At 42.3% G+C, this 17,204-nt stretch overlaps 1 protein-coding gene across 4 annotated transcripts in view; it reads right to left on the reverse strand.

Annotated features, from left to right (window-relative positions):
• The window catches only part of Pcbp3 (poly(rC) binding protein 3), a 227,328-nt gene that overhangs the window by 155,640 nt on the left and 54,484 nt on the right, over positions 1-17,204 (reverse strand). For 3 of the 4 annotated variants that reach the window (XM_076868081.2, XM_076868079.2, XM_076868082.2), the window contains exon 2: positions 14,910-15,012. The gene's annotated coding sequence lies outside the window, so the exon portion shown is untranslated. Of the gene's footprint in view, positions 1-4,559; positions 4,775-14,909; positions 15,013-17,204 lie in introns of those variants that run through there. The other variant, XM_076868080.2, reaches the window with a different exon arrangement.

Raw genomic sequence — 17,204 nt, forward strand, 5'->3', positions numbered from 1 at the left:
TGCAATTGGAAGACTATTAAAAAGCATCAAAAAGACCTAATAGCACTTATTCCATAATTTCATCAGTGGACCTCATGACTTTAAGAGATGAAAGGAGAAAACCATATGACCATCTTAACAGCTGCAACTAACTAATGAAATTTTCATTTTCAATTTAAAATAATAATAGCAATAGGAGGAAACTGTATAACTTAGTGAAGAATGTTTAGCAGACAGCTACAGCAAGCACACTTTTCAGTGAAAGCATATGGATCAAGTCAGGAATAAGTCTATGGTCAACCAAAAACTGTCTCGTAGCCACAAACATTCAATGCACAATCACACACAATTACATAAAAACAGAGTTTTCCTACCCACTAGTAGGTGTCTGGTTAAGTGCAATAGGGAAATTCCAATTATGATAACCAAATGACACAAATATATTGGGAAAGAGTTCTAAAGTAAAAACCTACAGCAAGACAGGCTAACAGAATACTCGAAGACAGGAGAGCTTCCTGAATCAGAACTGAAACCACCAAAGTGCCAGCTGTTCATGATTTAAATCACAGATTTGATCATTTGGAACTACATTTTAGCACTATAAACTTTTTTTAACTTGAAAATCATTCTAAAATTCATCTAGAAAGCAAGGAGCCAAAGAGGTAAAATGTTTTCTTAAAATAGTGGGGTTCTTTATCAGAACATTTGCATTGGTAATATGCCATAAAGTCAAAACAATTAAAGTGGGGTAGCAGCAGGACCAAGGACAGAATAGTGAGGGAGTGTGACACACAGGCAGGACAGCAGCAGCAGCACCATCACTGGGAAATGAAGTGCTTTAAGAGCAGTGTTTCCACAGCTATGAGGGCTTACACTGTCACACAACAACACACACCCAAGAAATCCCAGGAGCTAAAGAAAAACAGAAACAAAAGAAAGAAACTGCCCACACTTCAGGGTGGACAAGAGTTCTCTACAAGTAAACTCAATACAAAATGGCACCACAAAGGAAAGTGCTGTTGGAACCACCCATGACTCAGAGCAGATGACAAGGCAAATGATGCACTTGGCGAAAGTACCGGCCACACAGGTAAAAGCAGACGTCTCAGCAAGGCGAGAGTGCCAACGGTCAGGCAAGAGTGCTCTGGTGCTGGGGAGCTGCACCTGCACAGGGGTGCAGTCCACTGCTCCACTTCCAGGTGCAGATGGCACAATGCCCCATGTTTCTAGGGGAGCTGAACTAGCCACCCTAGACCAATGTGGTTATTATACACTGTGCCTCCTTCAGCTGTCTCTCCCCCTTGCTCCAAGAAGACCACATGCAGGACCATGGGCTGAAGTGGAGGCAAGTTCCCGAGCACACATGCACCTCACTTCCACAGAGAGAAGTAAACAAAAGGAGAAGAATCCAATAAATCTATGCCTGCTTACACCCAAGGCTAGGGGACTATGCCACCTTCCAAAGAAATCTGCCTGGCCAAGTGATACGTTCTGCAGACTGCTAAGCAGCAGAAAAGCATGATACAAACACACGTAACAGTTTTCATCCCTGAGGCACTTGGCCTGGCAAGAGGTCCTCAAAAGCCTGAGCACTGGGCAAGAGGTGCCCTAACAAGTGGAGCTCGTGGCAGAGCCGGCATGGGGCACGGGGAAGGATGCCCACCAACAGTGGGGAGCCAGAGTGTGCAGTGAGAGCTCTGGGAAGAGCATCTTGCACAAAGCGGGGGCAGGCCTGGCTGCAGAGAAGTGTGCTCCTGGGATTCTGCAGACGTGCGTACTGGGTTGGGACGAGGACTTGCTGGGGAGGAGCAGATGGCAACTGCGGCTGAGTTCTGCCCTGGCAGGAACAGAAGCAAGGGGAAGGAACCTGAAGGGCCCAAGTTTATTAATTATTTTTCTAAAAAAAATATTTGAAATGAAAACAATATTTTCATTTTTCATAAAATTATAAATGTGTACCTTTTAAAAATTAAATAATTCTACAAAGCATACCATGAAAGACAGTGTTTCTCCTTACTGCCACCTTGTTTCTGTGTCATAGACCACTTTTCATTCACCTCCTTACCACATCTGTATTGCTATCTTTGACTTTACAAAGTTATTTATGTCCGGCGGTTTATTTCCTGCTATGACAGATGAGAGGTGACTTCCTGTACCCATCCACGTCTCCTTACCCTCTCAAGGATGGCTCTGTGACTGCTCCTCCCACCCAGAGCCAGGCCCTTCCTGTACACAGAGCTTGCGCTCACACTGTGGGCTTGTGTGGTAATTTCTCTCCCATCTCAGCTGAGGTCAACTGCCCTCTGACCCTCACACACCAGGAACTCCCTGTGACCTCCTCTTGGGCCACTCCTGTGAGCCAGCTCCCATGGTGCTCCTCATTTCACCTGCAGCCCTTTCCTCCCTCTTCCATCCATCCCCAGGTTTTCAAAATCTGGAACACAGCTGTGCTTTCAGTCTGGGACAGTCCCCTGCAGTGCTCAAGATTCCTGGGTCCCAGGGAGAAAGAGGCCACCCTTATTGCCTCTCCCATTCTCAGAGGTACATGGTAATGCCATTTCCAAGACCTGAGGAGGCAACATAATGCCCTAACGCATACACACAACACACTAAACACACACTCACACATGCCACACACATGTGCACCATCACGTCACACATACCTTCATAGGTCTCCCCAGAAACACCGTGTTCCTCTGCCAAGTGGGCCCTTGACACACATAGCAAAGCAAAGAGTGTGTGTGGAGTGACCACAGGGTTGACAAAGATGAGGCAGGTCACAACACTACCAAGGACTGGAAAGGGCAGGGACAATCACTCTGAGGCCCTTGTTGGAGCAACATTCGCTTGGGGCTAGCTCAGTCAGCTCCTCTGCTCAAACCTCCTGTCTATACTCATTAGAGACAAGTGTTAAAGTTCTTATTCATATTTTCCAAATGCTCCAGTTCTAAAGTTCTTAGAGTAATAAAACAAAAATGTAAACAGCAAATAACCAATGCAAAGAATAAAAGTCCCTGAAGTAAATAAAAACTTTCATCAAAGTTTGTTATCATTATTTCTTAGTTCCCAGATCTTAGTGTAGGGAAGATGGGGACGAGAGTGGCTGCATCATTAACCAGCTGCAGGGAGTGAAACTGCACTCATGAACCAGGAAAGGCCACCTGTGCTTCTCTGTGGAGGACTGCACTCACCTTGCTCTAAAGAAGTGGGGAAAGGTAAGCCACCATGTCCCCTGGGAAGCACCCATTGCAGATGAGCTCTGTTCTGCTTCCTGGCACCACCCAGGAGTCCCAGGGGGAACAACTGCAGGACCCAATCAGCATCGTCCATGGAAACAGAGCCATTCCATTCCAAGCACCTCAGTGCTTCTAACAGCTCCCTCTCCACCTACACAAGAGGCCACAGGTGCCCTATAAAAAGCTCCCTCCCTTTACTTAACTAAGGCCTCGGGAATTCTCAGAGAATCTGCCTGCTGCAGCCCTTTGAAACCTACTTGCATATAGCCTTGATGGTTCAAACCACACTACACATCTCTGCTTCTCAATCTGGTTGCTCTGGGCCATCACTAGCTTGGAAACTGCTGAGCTGTGCAGCACCAACAGCTGGGCCAGAGCTCAGCACACTGGTTTATTTCCAAAACTGAAGGCCAGATCAGAACTCAAGTCCCCCTTCTGCCAGGAGGAAGAATTTAGACAACACCAAAGTCTGAGGGAAAAGAGGCACAGCACATAAACAGCATGGTTTGTATGTCTGAGTTCCAGAGGCCCTTCCCTTGAGATTTCTGTGAAAATTAGATCCAGAGTTGCACAATTATAAAATTAGATCCAGAGTTGCACAATTATAAAGCTGGTCCCAAGGCAATAAGGATTTGGATATCCTCTAAGAAGCAGGTATCATAACAGCTCTAGGATGAAAAAACAAAAACAAAACAGAAGCAACCTAGCACAGTGAGCGAGAAGACGAGATAGCTCCCCACTCATGCCATGCTCTATCCTCAGCCCAGCTCTACAACAACTGACCACATGCCTCATCATGGCTATAAGACCCTGACACACCCTGACTGCCACCCTAACCTTGCTCCTGCTTCTCCCCTCCACACACTGCTCTGGCCACACAGGCTCCTGGTGGCTCCATGAACACACCAAGCAGGTCTTGCACAACTTCTATTCTAGCTCCCCTTGTCCTGGAACCATTAACCCACAAGCACCCCTGGACTCACTCCTGCACCTTCTGCAAGGACCTGCTCAGATGCCCACCCTCCCATGACCCATCCTGACTGCCATGCCCACGTGGCACCAGGACCTGCCCCCACTTCTTTGTTTCTTCCATAGCAGTCCTCACAGCCTGACATGCTACAGGAGGTATTTGCTGAAGGCATCCATGTTTTGTATCCCTCCACAAGGACGTCAGGATTCTTGAGGAGTGCCCAGCACATGCCAGGCACCCCTAGCACATCTACTAAATGAATGTCCACTTCCAGCAATTGCTGTTTCAGCAATTTGCTAATAAGAACTTTCCTCTGTGGAAAAGTCAGGATGCCAGTACCACCTCATAGATCCTGACCCTCACCACCATCTCACCTGGAGGACTGTCTTTTCTGAGTGAGTGGTGGTCCTGCCGCAGCAGACAGCTCTGGAAGGTCACTGGGCTGTGCCTGACGTGCCCTCTGATGGAGGTCTGCTAAGTCCAGGACAGCAAGGCAGCAATGGGCTGCCCCCAAACCCACAGGACAGGCTGTCACTGGGAGGTCCTCAGCAGCCATCACTGGGAAGTCACATCAGAGGGCAGCTCTCTCTCCTCCCTTGCCACTTGCAACCAAGGTGCCTTGAGTGAGTTACTTCACTCTCTAAGCCTCAGGAAAGTGGGTAGAGAGTGATACTCGCCCCGAGGGACACTTTAAGATCTAAGCATGTGACTACTTATGAAACAGTCAAGTCAAGCGAGCTGGCGCAAACCAGGGACCTCATAAACATTAGCAGCTACTACGGTTACCTTGCTTTCCACACGAGACTGCTTACAAACAAGTATTCTGCTGAAAACTTTGAAAACAATATCTATAAGCCTTAGAAAAAGAAAACCCTCTTAATGATAAACCTGAAAGAAATATCTAAAGGTAGTTTTGCAAATCTAGAGACAGGGCCCCATTGAGCATCTGAGACATGTGTCACACAGCCTTTCTGCAGACGCCACCCACCTGCCATGTGGCTAGAGGCAAACCCTACACTACTCGTCACTGCTGGGCCAGTGGCACTGCTGCAACACAGGCATGAAGCCATGTCCACTCGAAGCCATTCACAACCAGCCCTCAAGCCCCTCCTGGACCACATCAGCTGAGCATTGGAGAAGAAAGGTTAATAGAAAGGAGGATCAGGGGAGGAAAGCATGTGCAGCTCACACTGCCATTGCCCCCAGCTTGCCACAGGTCCCTCCCATGCTCTGATGTGAAACAGGCACAAGGCCAAGCAAGACTTCAAAAATCAGCTGATACAAAAAGCATTGTTCAGCCTAAAGGCGTGATCTCTAGGACAGCATGTTGAGAAGCACTATTTATACGGATGTGTGAAGCTCTCCCTCCATTGATAGTCCCATAGCCTAAGAAAACAATTAAAATTAGAAATCATAGGTAGAAACAAATCCAAAGACAAAAGTCAACCTAGATATAAATTGATACAATTTATATCTAGTTGATAAAATTTTATCAACCTAAAGTAATTTATTAAAATAATATATTCATAAGCCAGCTATTTGAAGGTCAAAGGCAGGTTCCCTGGGAAAGAATTTCCTAACATATGATTAGATTTAAACAGGGTCTGAACTTAGATTGATAAAATCTTAGGGCCTCAGCAATCCCAAACTGACCCATAGTCCTATACCTGCCTGAAATCCAGGGCAGAATGGATCCTCAAATTCCCCTAAACTCATGGGGAGTAGCCTGGGGAAGAAAAGGTTAGGCCTGATGGGACACCCCAAGATGCCCACAGGGTCTCAGCCCCACTCTGCAGAGCATTTCACCTACAGGACAGAATGAAGCGTCCACCCCACACAAGGCAAACAAGCAGGTAAACCACATGCAGGGATGACTGCCCACAGTCAGATGTCCAGTGATGCCTAAAGACTGCAGGAACAGAATGTCCACTTCCAGCAGGGACAGAGGCAGATTGGCTGCACTGACTCCCACTCCAGATGGTTAACCAAAGACAGGAACCAGGGGTTTTCAGATGTGGAACCACCGGCAGCATAGGACGATGACCCTGAGAAAAGGGAAGCAAATAGAGTATATCCTGTGGTTGCCCCGGCCTGCAACCTGGGGAGTTTCCACAGCACAGGCAGAGGCAGAGGAGCCCCAACGGGGAGACAGTTGTCAAGAATGCAGGGTTGCAAAAGCACTCAAATCAAAGGACAGAGAACCAGAAAGAGAAGAGCTGCTTGAAGAAACTCTCCCAAGAACCAAGGCAGATACCCTGGGCTCTCACCTGGACTCTGATTGTACCTGTGAGTGAGTGAATCCCCTGAAGCCAGGGGAGGAACCAGAAAAGGAGAAAATCAAACAGCGTGGTGCTCAGGGTCCAGGAGGAGTGCGCACTCCCCACCTGGACTGAAGATCCTGGGTAGCATGGGGACGGTGGCATTACCTGAAGGAGTGTGACCTCTGTGATTGGGTCATGTCAGCACCGCTAAGTGAGGCTCTGCTTAACAACTTAACAACAAGGAGAGACAAGGAAAGCATTTGAGGGCTGGGGTTGTGGCTCAGTGGTAGAGCGCTCACCTAGCATGTGCAAGGCCCTGGGTTCGCTCCTTAGCACCACATAAAAATAAATAAATAAAACAAAGGTATTGTGTCCAACTACAACTAAAAAAATAAATATTTTTTTTAAAAAAAGAAATGCATCTGAGAAAGATCCAAATGAAATGTCTAGAGATGAAAAGGACATCTGAGATGAAACTTATACTGCATGGGACTAGCTTCACATCAGACACCACAAAAAAGAGAGGAGTCCATGTGGATGGACAATCTGTGTCGACAGAAATGACCCAAAACGAAGCAAAACAGCAGACTCACACACCTCCCCACCGCAATAGAGACTCACCATAGTGAAGAGCCAAGGGACAGCAGATCAGATAGCACAGACTTAAAAATATACATGACCAAGTTTCAAAAACTGGTAAAGATTACGGACAACACATAGATCGAGAAGGTCGATGACCATAAGACAACATGAAGGAAATTAAGGCATGGCAAAAAAAAAAAAAAAAGAAAATTAAAAATCAGCCATAAAAAAACAAAATCATTAGTCTACAACTGCTCTTGTCACAAGACAACCAGAGAAGGAAGAGTGGTATGTGATCTCCATGAGGTAACCTCCTGGCTGTACGTGACCATAATATCACATGTGTGCCTTCAGCATGCACAATAAAATTTATTTTTAAAATAGAGGAAACAAGTACAAAGGCACAAGCACCATGTGGTGGGCGGAGTACTGCTGGGGATGCAGTTAGAGCCAGGAGGTGACATCCAGAGCAAGGAGGGACAACTGGCCACCACCAGAAGAGAACACCAGACACAGCAAACATGACTTTCAAACACAAGCATAAAATGGGGGCTTCTCCCAATGAACATGGAAGTCACTCACAGTCCCATATGGCCAAACTACAGAAAAACCCGAAGAAGTCCAAGGAAAATACCAAGAGGAAATCCAGATCGACAAAAAGAAAGGGAAAGCACTAGAAACAGAAACCACGAGCACACAAATCTTTTCCCTTAATTTTTTAAAATGTTTTTTTAGTTGTAGTTGGACACAATACCTTTATTTTATTTATTTTTAATGTGATGCTGAGGATCGAACCCAGTGTTGCATGTGCTAGGCAAAGACTCTACTGCTGAGCCACAACCCCAGCCCCTTTCCCTTAATTTTTAACAGTGTTTTCAAAGATAATGTGGCATTTAAAGCAAAAATAATAGCAATGTACTATGGGACTTATAACAATATAGAAGTAAAATGGCATGACAATAAAATGAAAAAATATAAATGAAAAGTAACATAAAGGCATGGAAAAGTGACAGAAATACTGTTGTAGGTCTTTACTATACGTGGACTGTGACAGGCTACGGATATATGCGATGAGTCCCAAAGTGATCCCGAAAGACAAAGAGATATAGCTAATAAGCTGGTAAAGGTGAGGATACTGATCACAAAACAGTACTCAATCCAAAATAAAGTAAAAAAAAAAAGAATAAGGACCTAATAAAAATGGGAAAAAATATAAAACTAATAGTAAAATGAGAAATTTATACCCAACTATATAAAAATTCATATTAAATATGAATGGTCTAAACAGTCCAATTAAAACACAACAGATTTTACAACTCAGTAAAAAAGCAGAACCACAGTAAATGCTATCTATAAGAAACCCCTTTAAATATAAACATTCAGTTTAAAAGAAAAGGGATGGGAAATTATATACCAAGCTAACATTAATCATAAAAAAATCAGAGTCACTTATAAAAACATCAAAAAAGTAGGTTTTAGAGAAAAAGTATATTACCAGAAGTAAATAAGGACATTATATAATAAAGGGGTCAGTTTATCAAAAGAAAGTAATATTCCTAAATGCTTTTTTACGTAATAAAGAGCTTACAATATATGAAGCAAAAACTGATAGGACCAAAAGAAATGACAAATTCACAATTATAGTGGGGGCTTTCCTCATTTTTCTCTCAATAATTTATTTTTTTAAAAACTACCCATAATATCAGTAAGGGACACAGAAGCAACATTATCCTCCAACATGACTTAATTGACATTTACAGAACACTTCGAACACAAAAACAATAGAATGCACATTCTTTTCAAATGATCATGGAATATTTCTGAAGACCATACTCTGAGCCATTAAAAATGTTTCAATAGGGCTAGGGTTGTGACTCAAGTGGTAGCATGCTCACCTAGCATATATGAGGCACTGGGTTCCATTCTCAGCACCACATAAAAATAAAAATAAAAGACATTGTGTCCACCTAAAAAAACTAAAAAATAAATATTTTTTTAAAATGTTTCAATGAAACTTTAAAAGAATGAAATAAGAAAATAATGTTTCCTGAACACAGTCAAATTAAATTAGAAATCAATTAAATTAAAAACCACTAACATCTGAAAAGTCCTCCAAATACTTGGAAAATAAAGAGCATACATTTAAATACAGGTCAAAGAAGAAATTGTGACAAACTTTCAAAAGAACTTTAACCCAAATAAGCATGAAAACACAATATTTTGTGGGATGCAGCAAAAGGGAAATTTACAGCACAAAATTTTATTTATTTATTTATATATAATATATATATAATATATAATTTTATTATATATTATATATATATTATATATATATAATATATATATTATTATATATAATATATATATATAATATATATATATTATATATAATATATATATATTATATATATAATAATATATATATAATATATAATTTTATATAAAATTATAATAATATAATTTATATATAATATATAATATATATATATTAGGAAAAACCAGAAAGAGGTCTCAAAACAATTACCTATGCTACCTAAGACTAAAGGACAAAGTAAGTAGAAAGAAAAAAGAGTAGAAAAAAATACAGAAAATTAATGAAACTAAAAGTTGGTTCTTTGCTTAAGATCAATTCTATTGATCAACACTGAGCCAGAATAACCAGGGAAAACAAGGGAAGAAGATACAAATTAACAACATCAAGAATGATAAATAGAAATTATTACAGACAAAAACCAGACAACATAATTTTAAAAGTGGGCAAAATATGTGATCAGACACATCACCAAAGAAAATATATGGATGGCAAATAAGCACACAAAAGTGATGGTCCCACAGAGAAAGACAAATAAATATTGTCCAGACCATCCAGAACTACCTACAGCAATAAAGTACACAGGTCATGTGAAGATGTCTTCCTTCAGATTCTTCACACAGACAAAGAAATCTAAACACAGATGGCCTACAAGAGAAGGACAAAAATGACCATTAGACAGGAACAGACAGACCAGATTGTATCAAATCTTTGTAACCCTCGGGTAGGAGAGAAGGCCACCTGAGCGAGGTGAACAGGGGGTTAGACTCCACTAATGCTCCAGAACAGTTAGGGCCCAGGGCAAGAGCACCATCCAGGAAGGAAGGGGGCAAGCCCTGCCAAATATGTGAAGCAAAAACTGACACTTTTTAAAATCCCATGATGAAACAGACCTTTTGACAGGGGAAGGCACTGTACCTAACATGAAATGCTGCGATTCACAAGAACCTCTGATCAGACACCATCTGCTCAGGATTCAGGTGCTCTGCATGGGTAGGCACTCAGCAGAGCTACTGCTGGTAGGCTCCTGCATGGGCACGGGTTTGCAAACAGACACTCCCCAGCATTGTACATGAAACCACGCACCCACAACAGAACATGTTCATCAGAGATTAACAGACAAGTGATAAGAGTGATAAGTCTCCTGCTATGCCTCCGATCATGCTGGATGCCTTGAGCTCTTATCTGTAATTTTCCTACTTTTAGGTACACAGAGTTTCATAGAATACTGCAGTGTCCAACCAGAGCATGCACCTAGTGTAGACATGCTCCTTACTTCTGGAGGAATGGTTCTGACAGACACAGCCTCTGCATTCCACCAGCCTGAACCAGAGCCAGCAGCACTGCTCCAGCTATGGGAGGAGGGCTCCTTCTAGATCCACTGAAGCCTCCATCCCAAAGCTGGTTTTCCCTGGCTCTTGCCTCCTTCACCATACCCATACATCTGATGCCCCTGTCATTCTCAGTCTCACAATGACACTATTATGTTGGTGGTTTTAAGCTGGGCACATCTGGTAATGTGACTCCTAGAAATCTGCTCATAGGTCCCATTTTTGCTAAATGTGTTGCAAGGGCTTAGACTTTGACAGATCTCACTGGAGGAAGAAGAGCAAATACTACTATTTTTATCCAAATACTAAGCAGACCATACACAGCAAGGATCTGACTTTAGGGTAGCTTGGTTGAATTTCTCCAGGTCTAGGGGACAAAGAATCTCATCAGCTTGCTCCCTGTAGGAAAGTAGACAGAGTCCTACAGCGCCAACAAGAAGCAGAAGGTGGGGAAACAAGGGGAAAGAGGCCTCCATGGGGTAAGGACAAGCAAGGATGACCCATCCCAATTCCCTCCACAGAATCACCAGGTAATCATCATTTCTAAGTCATGAGCCCTCCTGGAGACAGCCTCACAGAAAGAAGGACTCAGTCAGGGCTGAGCTCTTACTCCACCTCAAAAAGCAGCATCCTGAGGCCACTGCTTGGCTGTGATGCAAGTAACAAGGCTGGAGGACGCAGACCATGCATACCCAACCTTTCCAGGGTCTGGTCACCCACATATCCTTTCCTCCATGCAGACACTGGGGACACTGAGTTCCTCCACACGTGGGTTCAGTGTCTTCTCACATACCTGCTCGCTTCCACCCACATATTTCAGGTGAGTGCGAGCACCGACACATGTTTCAGTCTTTCTAAATTATATTTATGGACTTTATTCATGATCAACTTGCAAAAATATATAAAAGGGTTTTTACTTTATTGTCAGTACATGGACCTACTAAGTTTAAATTTAAACTGCATTATTGATACTGTCCTAGTTCTCTGAGTGGGTCAACTCTCATCACCAGGACCAGATACAGGAAGTACTGAAGTTGCCTAAATACATCTGCTGGACTTTCCAGATGGTAATCAATCAGTGACAAAGAATCTGTCCTGCACAGCTCGGCCTCAGAACCTCCCAGGATGGCAGGTTCCTTGCAGAGGTAGCCCCGACCCTACTATCCAACACAATGGCCAGCTGCAGAACACACACCTGCCCTCTGTATGGAAAGAATGAAAAGGATAGAAAAGTACAAGAAACGTGTCTAAAAGCACCTCCAAGCATTTTCCACAAACAGCAGTATTTTCTCCTAAGCACATCTACCTATTTTTAAAACAAATGACATCAATTATATGTTCTTTCAGAACAAAGTAGTATATATCTGTAACATCTGGAGAAATTTTTCATGAGTTTTTTTAGCCTTTTAACATTGTGTATTGACATCCAAAGAAATCTATGAAAATCAAATATCTAGTATTCAAGATTACCTGGATTACTTTTATGCTTAGAAAATGCTTCCGCAGCTCAAAGATCAGATTAATATTCACATCGAGTAATAACAACATATATTCATTTTCCTATGAATATGTAAGTGGTATGTATTCATTGAGGAAAATTTAGAAAATTCAGAAATTTGTGCAACAGAGATCAGCAGCAATTCCAGCTCTCAGAGACAAATGCTAAGACTGAACTTCCCAAAGCCCTTAAATGCACACGTAATGTGCCACAGACCAGGCACACACACACTCACCTGCATTTCATGCCATACTATTTTCACATATACTGCCAGCTTTTTCATGTCATGAATCTTTTCTACGACACAAGTTATGCCTAATGTTCTATTGTGCTGTAGAGTATAGTTATCATTAAGTGCTCTACTGTTGGGCATTTGGACTGTTTCCAATTGTGAATTATTTAAGTAATGCTATAATAAACATTTTCCACATATAAATATAACACTTATCTGACTGTCTTCTGAAGGCAAATTCATTAGACTTTTCAGCCAAAGTCGGTAAATATTTTTGAAGTTTTTGATACACATGGACAAAGAGTCCTCCAAATGCCTCTGACAGTCAACCTCTCAGACACATGAGATGGCACCCTTGGTCTCTGATTTGTGACCACAACCCTACACTGTAAACCTTTAAAGACCCATGCCAGTAAGACAGTCTATGGTGACACACGTGCACTGTCCTCATCGGTGAGCAGAGGCTCAGCACCCATCCATGTTGGTTAGTGAAATGCCTGCTCAGCACCTGACAGTGATATAACTGGGTGGAATCAGTGAGAGACAAGAGGTGTGCAGAAAGAAAGAGGCATCATTAATTTCTAGTCAAAATTTCAACAAATATAGGTACACTGAAGAGAAAAAATTCTGGCATTTTTATATTAGAATAATTTTTAGATGGACCAAAGTATAATAGAATAAAATTGGACCAGGGTAGAACTCACTGTGATCTCAGTGTATAAAGATTTGTCTCCAGTTCTCTCTCCAAAGTTAGACCCCATAAATACTCATGGACACTCTGGAGCCAAGAGTTTAGACTCTCATCCTTCTCTTTGCAGGGGTGGGGTGATTTGCCAAATAACTGCTTCCATAACTTGAGAGAGGGAAAAAAATCACAGGGCCTGAAACATGGTGTCTGACCATAAAACAAAACATCTGGAGGCAGCCCAGATGGGTCTCCAGCCACACTGCAGCCATCTCTGCACTCAAAAGAATAAACGATCATTCTAGTTCCAAGTCTAAAACAGGAGCTCAAGCTGAACTCAAAGTCCAAATCATCTCAGAATGTGCAACCAAGTCTCCGATCTCATCAACTCACTGGTATGACATGTGCAGCCTGCTTCCTATTGGTCTGAGATGCTACTGCTAACCCGTTTCAGTTACCCACAGAGGCAAGGCAAGAGAGGCATCAGTATAACCACTGCAACCCTACGAGGGGAACCAAAGAGGTGATGGGGAACTAAAACTGTTGTGCAGATATCTTTCAGAGGTCTAGATGCAGTAATAAATTCTGTGAACACTGCATTTTTGCATGTTTTTACTGCGTATGTGTTTAATAAGTCACTAATAAGAATAAGTTGCTAACACTACTAAAACTGGTTTTTAAAAACTGATTAGTGGGGCTGGGGATGTGGCTCAAGCGGTAGCGTGCTTGCCTGGCATGCATGGGGTGCTGTGTTCGATCCTCAGCACCACATAAAAATTTTAAAAAATAAAGATGTTGTGTCCACCGAAAACTAAAAAATAAATATTTAAAAAAAAACTGATTAGTATGTGTATTTAACATATTGATCCCAGAATAAAGTACAAACAGTAGCGATGTTCTTCCTATACAAACACTTGCTGTTTCCCACTGCTGGCTGCCTTTTCATGTCCATCTGGAGATGCCAGGTCCATAGTCACATGGTTGTTGCACAATGCCACTTTCTCTTGCCAACTTCGGGACGCAGTGGAGGTTCTGGGGTCTGGTGATTGCTCAGCTCCAGATGTATTATCGTGACTGTAGTTACACTAAAAACGTTTCCCTCTTCTGCTTCCAGAGTAACCGCTCTCTACCCATGCCCCTGCCCATTCCTCATTGTCAACTCTCCCAGCTATGGCCTGGCTTGCACCCTCCCCTTGGTAGTCCCCATTTGCCCATGCTCATGTGGAGCCAACCCTCTCTACAGCCTTAGTCACACAGCTACGTGCTAGGGCACCACAGGCTTGCCTATCTGGCCATGGCTGAGACACAAAGGCACATACTCACTCCCTGCATTCCACCTGTGTGTTTGACACAAGACAGAACTTCCAGGACCCAGGCTCCAGACTACTTGCCTCTCACTAGCCCCACATTGTTCTCCCTTCCTCAGCTTTCTAGAATGTTTTGACATCACAATCAGCAGCCCTGCACTGCTGTTCTTTTCTAAAATTTGATGGCTACTTTTATACAAATAATTTCCTTGTGACATTTAAAAGCAGTTAATCAATCTCCATAAAATATCCTGTAGCAACCACATTCAGTTAAAAAAAATTATGTATAAAACATAGTAGGTAACCAACATCACTGGGAATGGCAGGGTAACGACCACCAACAGCTCTCCCCTCCATAAAATCAAAGAGAACACTGGAAAAAAACGGTCTTAATTAACTTTTAAGAACTCTGCAAATTAATCAAGAGGTTGCAGCAATCCAAGGGTCATCTGTTCAAGGAAAAAAAGACAAACTGAATCTTGGCAAAAATGGCAAGCTTTGTGGCACTGTCACTTACCCTGCTCCCATCCCCTTCCCCAGTTCCAGGAGAGCTCTGTAGTCAGGAGCAGCAGCCACAGCAGGGAGGGCAGAGCAGGGGCTTCCTCCACAGCTCTGAGCACCTGCATTTGAAAGAGAAGGAGGATCAGTAAGCCAAATTCCCACCTTAAGGAACAAGAAAAAACAGAGAAAACCAATCCCATATCAAGCAGATTAAAGGAAATAGCAAATGCTCAAGCAAAAATAAACAGTAGAAAAACAAGACCAAAAGCTGGCTCCTTGAAAAGAGCAACACTGAGAAACCTTTTTCCAGACTAAAAAAAAGAGAAAGAGAAGACTCAACTAGGAATGAAAGCAGATGTTACTTTCAAATTTACAGAGAAAGTATTACAAGGAGACACTATGGGCAATTTACATCAACAAATTAGATAAACTAGATGAAGCGAACAAATTCCTAGAAATACGTACAAATTATAAACACTGACTCAAGAAAAAATAGAAAGCTGAATAAACCCCAAGAGATTGAATTAGTAATCAAAAAACTTTCCATAAGAAACCAGGTCCTTGGGCTGGGGATGTGGCTCATGCGGTAGTGCACTCGCCTGGCATGCGTGCGGCCCAGGTTCGATCCTCAGCACCACATACAAACAAAGATGTTGTGTCTGCCGAGAACTAAAAAATAAATATTAAAAAATTCTCCCCCCCCCCTCTCTCCCCCACTCTCTCTTTAAAAAAAAAAGAAAAAGAAACCAGGTCCAGGATCAGGTCACTTCACTGGTGAATTATGCCAAATGCTTAAAGAAGAATTGACATCAATCCCTCACTAACTGTCCCAAAATGCAAAGGAGGAAAGGATAAATCCCACCTCACTTCATGAGGCCCATGGTTCCCAGACACCAAAACCAGAGATCTCAGAGGACAATTACAGATGAATATCTCTCGTGAACAGATACACAACTTCACAACAAAATACCAAATCCATAAATACATGATAAAAAAGAATCACACACCATCACCAAGTAGAATTTACATAAAAAAAAAAAACAAGGTTGGTTTAACTTTCAAAAGTCAATCAATGTGATATGTCATATTAAAGGAATAAAAGATAAAAATGCTTTTTTCCATTTTGTTGACTTCTATTCTTAACCTTCTTTTCTTCTACTTTTTGCTAAGTTCTTAGACACTTAAATGATGGATCAACTACAAGGCTTTTATTTATATTGTTAGAGTTGTTCAATTTTAGATATTTCCATTGGAACTTCCTCCTTAAATAGAATGCTTTTCAGTGTTTTAAAATGTCTTATATAAAAGTCTTCTTTCTCAGTGCTTTTATTATTGAGTTCTGATTTAACTACTTTGATCAAAGAACATGGTCTGAGAGAATGTGCAACTTACTTTGTAACCAAATACACGGACAGATTTGGGGGCCATTTTTTGTGCCTCAAGAGAATATGTGCACTATAGTTGGCCACATTTTTATATGGTAAAGACATAAAGCTCGATGTATTTACCACTAAAATCATGAATACTTTTATTTTTGTGTGTGCACTTGACTTATTGATTACTAAAAAAGAAACAACAAAATACCTCACTTGATTGCAATGAGTTAAGTTTTTTGATTACTAATTCAATTGTAAGTCAGCCATTTTTCTTCTACATTTTAAACTTTAGTTAGTACACATAGATAAATTCTCTATGTACTCTGAGGTTTGGCTATTAGCTAGTCGTATACCACCTGTGGTGTCTTGGTCAAGGACAGACCACACATAATCAGGAAGCCCCATCAAACTGTATTGCAGCTGCGCTGAGCATGGTGGCATACCCCTGTAGTCACAGCTGCTCAGGAGACTGAGGCACAGAAGGCTTGGGCCTGAGAGTTGGAGACCAGCCTGGGAAACACAGCAAGACAAACAACAACAGATCATAATTGAGCTAAACCGCCCCTGGTTGGCAGTGTGACAGCCATGGCGATGCCACAGCATAATGCCATGCTCACATGGTGGTGCTGGTCTAAACAAACCTGCTGCTGCCCACTGCATCCCAGTTCAGAGCTCACCACTATCTAAAGCACACAGTTCACACTGGCAATGACAATGCCTGTTTATTGTTTACCACGCTACACTTCAGTCACTATCTTAGAGCGCATTCTTTCTGCTTGAAAAAAGCACAGCTTGCTGTATGGCCACCTCAGCCAGCTCCCGGATTCCAGAAGGCCCTGTTATCACAGAGGATAATGGCTCCACACATGCCACTGCCCTGAAGACCTTCCAGCAGGACAAGAAGTGGAGGAAGAAGACTGTGACACTGATGATTG

This window comes from Callospermophilus lateralis, chromosome 10 (genome assembly GCF_048772815.1).
Source record: "Callospermophilus lateralis isolate mCalLat2 chromosome 10, mCalLat2.hap1, whole genome shotgun sequence".
In the NCBI taxonomy this organism is placed as follows: domain Eukaryota; kingdom Metazoa; phylum Chordata; class Mammalia; order Rodentia; family Sciuridae; genus Callospermophilus; species Callospermophilus lateralis.